This window comes from Poecilia reticulata, chromosome 2, assembly GCF_904066995.2.
Source record: "Poecilia reticulata chromosome 2, P_reticulata-male-v2, whole genome shotgun sequence".
In the NCBI taxonomy this organism is placed as follows: Eukaryota; Metazoa; Chordata; class Actinopteri; order Cyprinodontiformes; family Poeciliidae; genus Poecilia; species Poecilia reticulata.
Genome location: NC_088831.1, coordinates 479,591 through 485,590, shown reverse-complemented (window position 1 = coordinate 485,590; position 6,000 = coordinate 479,591).

Below are 6,000 nucleotides of genomic sequence, written 5' to 3'. Positions count from 1 at the left end.
AGTGATGCTGCTTTGGAAAGTAGAAGGCAGCAGCACAAAGCCTGGCGGTCCTCTAGAGGGATAGAGAAGACATTTTGTAGAACGGATCTTCTCACACATTCCAGCAGCTGCAGTGTGACTGTCAAACTCAGTGTGTAGCCCTTTAAAAGAGGAGATGAAGAGTGAAAACATATAATGGGGTAAAAGGAAGGCCTTGGAATCATGCAAGAACAGACAAAAAGAAACGCTGCTGAGGATCTGACGCCATTTTTTCTACAACAGCCTCCAGGAAATATCGACAGTCTCGTTTTTACTTTGTATTTTCCATTTTGCCAGGACAACCTTTGAAGCTTGCTCTTCAGAGATATGGTACAGTCCTGAGCATATTGAGAAAATCCTGCAAAAAGAACATCTGTTCCAGCTCCATCCATCTTCCCATCACTTCTTACCTGATGCCCTGTCTGCTACGCAAATGAATCTGTCAGCATGAGACTTCCACCACCATGTTCCACAGTGGGAAGTGTGTGTTCTGGATGTCATGCAGTGTTACTTTTCCACAACATTTTTTACTTAAATCCCACCAATTTGCACTATTTCTGCAGATACTCACCACTTACAAGCTTGTCCAATAAATCTTTGAAGCTCATTGATTTGCATGTTAGTCACATGATCCAATGATGGGGTTCTCTAAACTGCCCTGTGTCAGTACTCTTCAGTACAACACTTGGTGTGTGTTATTCATACGTTAATTTAGAAGAACAATCTTTAGGCTCCTGCTGTTATTTTTCCTTTAGTCATGAATTTTTCAAATCTGAGGAAAAGAGGGAAGAGGAAAACCATAAAATGAAAACAAAACAAAATCTTTTTGGCCAACATTCAAAATGATGTGTGGTAGAAAACTAACACTGCATATCCACATATTGAAACATAACGTCAGGCTTTGGATGTGGTTTACTTCAGGAGGGAGGAAAATCTGCTAGAGGCTGCAGAGGACAGAGCCAGAGCTACAACAGGGTGACACATCACAACAGATACATGTGGCCCAGTGGTCCAGTAGTCAGTAACTGTTTCCATTGACCACAGCATTGTGCAGATTTACTTAATGGAAACATGCTAATTTAAAAGAACGTTTGGCGTTAGGACAAAGTGGTTTATCATCTGAATCGAATTTGATTCATTTCACAAAACTGCAATAGAAGCTCAGCTATACTGTCCAAACCTAAATCTGAAAAACTGTCAAGACTTGAAGGTAAATAAACACTAAACTCTCTGTCCTACCTGACTGATTGGGCTGCTTTGCTCTGTATGTACAAGTGAAAAGCTAGGAAGCCCTGCAGCTGGATATGATCTGTGCTCTGCTGCAGTTCATAACGTCATTTCACCATCAATAAGCCACGGCTCTGCAGTACACTGACCCGTCAGCCACTGCACCGTCTAACTGGGCTCCTCTCTTGTACCTGTGACTCAACAATTACTCAGCATAAAGCATCCTGTATATTATATGACTTTTATTGACCTTTCAGGTCATGTCATGTGTTTATTCTTGAGTCTGCATGAGTAGCTTTTAACCTGGACTGGAAAACATCAAAGAAAATAAACATTTTCCTCATATGTATTTTGTTGCAAGGCCAAACCCAAGATCAAAATCTCATAATATATTCATAACCAACTACCAACAACAAATCTGATGAAAATGTCAAAATGTGTGATTAGTTGTGGTCCTGCTGTACAGCAGCTGTTCTTTAGGAGAAAGATAGGAAGTGAAAGACAATGCATGCAAAAGGACTCTATTTCTGATGAAAGTCTGTCTCCCGGCTTATCTTTAAAACATTTAATCAGAGCAGAAGCATAAATATTACAAGGGGACACACAAAGTGAACGACAGTTGCATCATAGCTGAGGTGTTGGACTCATTTTGGGATTTTATTATTCATTCAAACTGTTTTTTGGGGAATGATTGCATCACATCACTGCCTGGTTTACAGTTATATAAAAAATAATCATTTGTTTCTTTGTTATCAATAAAATGGTTGTTAATTTGAATATAACAGATATTGGTGGGATACATACATCATGTTGCCTGCATTAAAATGAGAACAAATCAACAAAAGTTTGAAAATGATCATTAGGAAGACATTTTCTCTAACCCACAACTTCAAATTTATCCACATGAACTAAACTACCAACTATGACATATATATATATATATATATATATATATATATATATATATATTTGAAAATGTTTCAACTTATAGGTTTTACAGACAAAAATCCCAGTATACTTTGGGTCTACTTTAATTCAAAGATTGACATGATCTGGTCATTCATATTACCAGTCAACAGAACCTGAACTTTGTAGTCACTTCCTCTGGCTGTTTACTGCCTTCATTAATATATTTGTACCTTTGACATGTTTATAAAAATCTGACTGGAATTGTAAATTCAAGTTTCATCATAAGGTTTAATATTATCCTCTACTATCGAACTAAGTGGATAAATCTTTACAGATATTTTCTTATCCTGACCTGGCACTTTGTCACAATCAGCGTGACAGATGAATGAATCCATCACTTAACCTGGGTCTTTTACAGCCTGTCTGGCAACTTTCAGAAGGGAGGAGGATAGAACATCAAAGACCAGTAAAAGTTCTGTTGGATGTGGTATAAATGGGCGCAGCACTGATGCTTCCTTATTCTTGGACTTGAGTTCAATATTAAACTAAAATACTGAGCTTCCCAGCAGCTGTCTATCATCCTTTAAAAAGTTCAGAAGCTCCATTGGTGGTTCCATTGTTGCTCTGACTGCATGTTTAGGGTCACTGTCCTGCTGGAAGGTGGATGACCTCCACGACTGATGTAGCAGGTTTTATCCCAGGATTGTCCTGGATTTAGCTCCATCCGTCACACACTGTTGAGAAGTTTTGATCCCATTTATCTCAGCAGCCTCTTTCCCAGGACTTCATTTAGCCCAACAAATGGAGGTCTTTGACCCCCTTTAGGTCCAAAAGGTCTTCTCTTGATCAGGGTTAGGGTCGATCAGCTACTCCTGCTTGAAAACTCTCCTGTTGCCATGTTTGCTCAGCATAAAATGGGACAAAAAAGGACAAAATTCTTGGAGCAGTCACATCAAAACCACAATTAAAACCTCCTCTATTAACTGAGGTCCTCATGTTGTTTCCATTGGATTGAATCTCAGTAGATCAGTAGAGTTTTTTTCTTACTCAGTGAAAGTCTTGAATAAAGTACATTAATGTGTTTTTTTACACATAAGAACAAAACAACTATTTAATTCCCCAAAGCATGACTGCAAAATATCTTCATCTGATTCCTCCTGACCTCACAATGGAAGCATTTCCCAACACTGTCCTTTCCATCACCTGTTTCTTTAATCAAATTTATTCTCTCATTACTTGGAGCTGAATAAAACATGAGCTCTATTTGCATCACTGAGCAAGCATGGAGAGCAGCCTGCATCCTATCTCATATAAAAGACAAAGTGCTTCTTACGGTCAGAGGCCGTTAATATCTTCATCTCAATAAAACCTCGTATGGTTCAAGTTGAGGTTGCACACTTTCGCAGCGGAATACAAAATGGCATGGAGCAGAACTACTTTCATCTGATTTTTGGATTCGTCTTTGCTCGAGCCTTCTTGGCAATTCAGCAGCAGCCTGCACTTTAGAGATATGCAGACTTAAGATATGCATTTGCTTTGTGTCGAGAAAAGAGAAATCCATCTAAAGCTCCAAAAGCTCTGCGCACTCTGGAGCTATTTGTTTTAGTCTTGAAGGGACGGATTGTTTTCAGTCTGTTGACACCAGGAGAAGTTTGGAAAATGTTGAAAACTTTCAGACAAATTAAATGAAACAAGTGAAATGGTTGTTTTCTGATATAGACTCTGGTGTTTCATGAACTATCTCGGGTTCATAAGGTGCAAAAAAATCCATAATATTAAGAATCTTTTCTTTTTTTCAAATATATTTTCTCAAATGTCATTATGATCTCAAGTAACAGATTTTCATGAATTTTCAGATTTTTGAGCTCTTCATTTTTCAGTTATTGTCCAACCCCAAGGTGGATGGACAATAACTTTGAAGATAAAAAAAATATCAAGGTTGAACCAGCAGCAACCTTGATATTTTTATAAAGATTGCAAAGAAATATTACATGTTTTAATTAACTTATTTGTCAACTTCAAGCTAATAAATAAATCAAAAATATTTCAAAATTTTAACCCAGTAAATGCCAGTTTCAATGTTAAACATTCTGCTGTGGAAAAATATAGAAAGTAAATGATTCCCTTTCTATACAATTTCTATATATTTTTCCTCCCTTATTTTTAAATAGTGTTTTTTCATTTATTTTGTGTGCGTGTGTGTATGCGCACTTGTGTGTGTGTGAGTGTGAAAAATTATTTGTAAATAAATTCTTTCTGTTCTGTCTGGATAAAATGCTTCTCAGATAAATATCATGTTTTAGGAATGAGCTGTTAAAATGAAAAATACATGAAAGATATTTTCACCTGTAGAAAAATATAAAAAAAATTATATTTAAATATTAATTCTACAGAAAGGAAAAAAATAAATAAAAGCAGAAATCAACTTAAGTGTATTCAAAATATTCATTTTGAATGGAAAAAGTGTTGAAAAGCGGATATTAAAGCCCAGAAGAGAAAATATAACAAAAACAATATACAACCTGAACAAATTTCTCTTAATTTAAATGAACAAAATCAAACTGTGCAAAAAGTGAATGTCTAAAACAAACTCATGTCCAAGGAATCAGGAGATATTCTCCAAAACCTTTACAGGATGTGACTTATGGTTCTTCAGTATCACAGTGGACTTTAGGAGCACAGGTTGGAGATGGGCCCTTCTTGTTCCTCTCTTCCACAAGCTTGTTTGTTAGTTTTTTCAGAAGAAAAGCTTCAGTGTATAAAATGAGGTCATCCATAACATTTTTCCGCCTGCCGTCCGGCGCTCTGACTTTGCCTGTAGGAGCTGCGTGTCTGAGCTCTGATAAGGTCCGGAAATAAAAAAAACTGACATGGAAGATGAATGTATCCCACGGCCGCTCTCTTCTATCAGTCGTGAGCACAGTTGGAGAACACAGGCTTGTGAAACATGTCAGTGAGCTATCATCACTGCTGCTTTCTATCCCACTCAAAGGCAGAATTAATGCTGAAACGGTTTATGGCAAAGATAAAAGACAAGGTGATTTGCAGTGTGGAAAAGGAATGCAAATAGGTGTAAAGTGGAGTAAAACACATGACTACAAAACTCTGGAGCATCTTATAACCTAAAGAGAAACCTTTCCAAACTATTCATTCCTCCTTACATTTTTCACTTTTGGTCTTGTTGCTTCAATGGAAAATGTAGATATTTATCTGCTAGATGTCATATCTAGTCAGTTCACACAGGCCAACAGGCATATGAGACTGATGGTATCATCGTTAGTTATTACATTCTAGGTGATACCCTGATAAAATATTACTTTTTAAAAGAACTTCATTAATAACTACTCCGTGTCTTTAACACTTGTTTTTGTCAGAGGGCCACAATAAAAAAGATCCAGTCCATCATGTCTCTGCATGATTTAGGTTTAATGCTGCTCATTTTTTAAATATTCAGTTTCTGAAATAATTTCAGACCCACTTTAACCGTTTTATGTTTTCTGATTAGATTTTTGGTAACACTTTATTTGACATGATAAACATGACATAAACATGATACTGTCATGTTTATGACAGTATCATAAACATGACATAAACATGATACTGTCATCTTTATTCGCCCCCTTCAAATAAATTGTTACCGATTTTTTGCTCAATTCAGTTTACTGAAACGTCCATTAACTTGGCTAACTACCATTAGCATTTCAGGCTAAAAACAATGTGCTCTTTTAAACAATAATTAATTTCCTCTTGCCAGTTTTTTCTTCTTGATGATGTTGTTTCTTCTTAAATTTTGTTTAGAAGTATTAAAGGAATGGGGAGTGAATGTATTTTCAATACCTGTCAGAA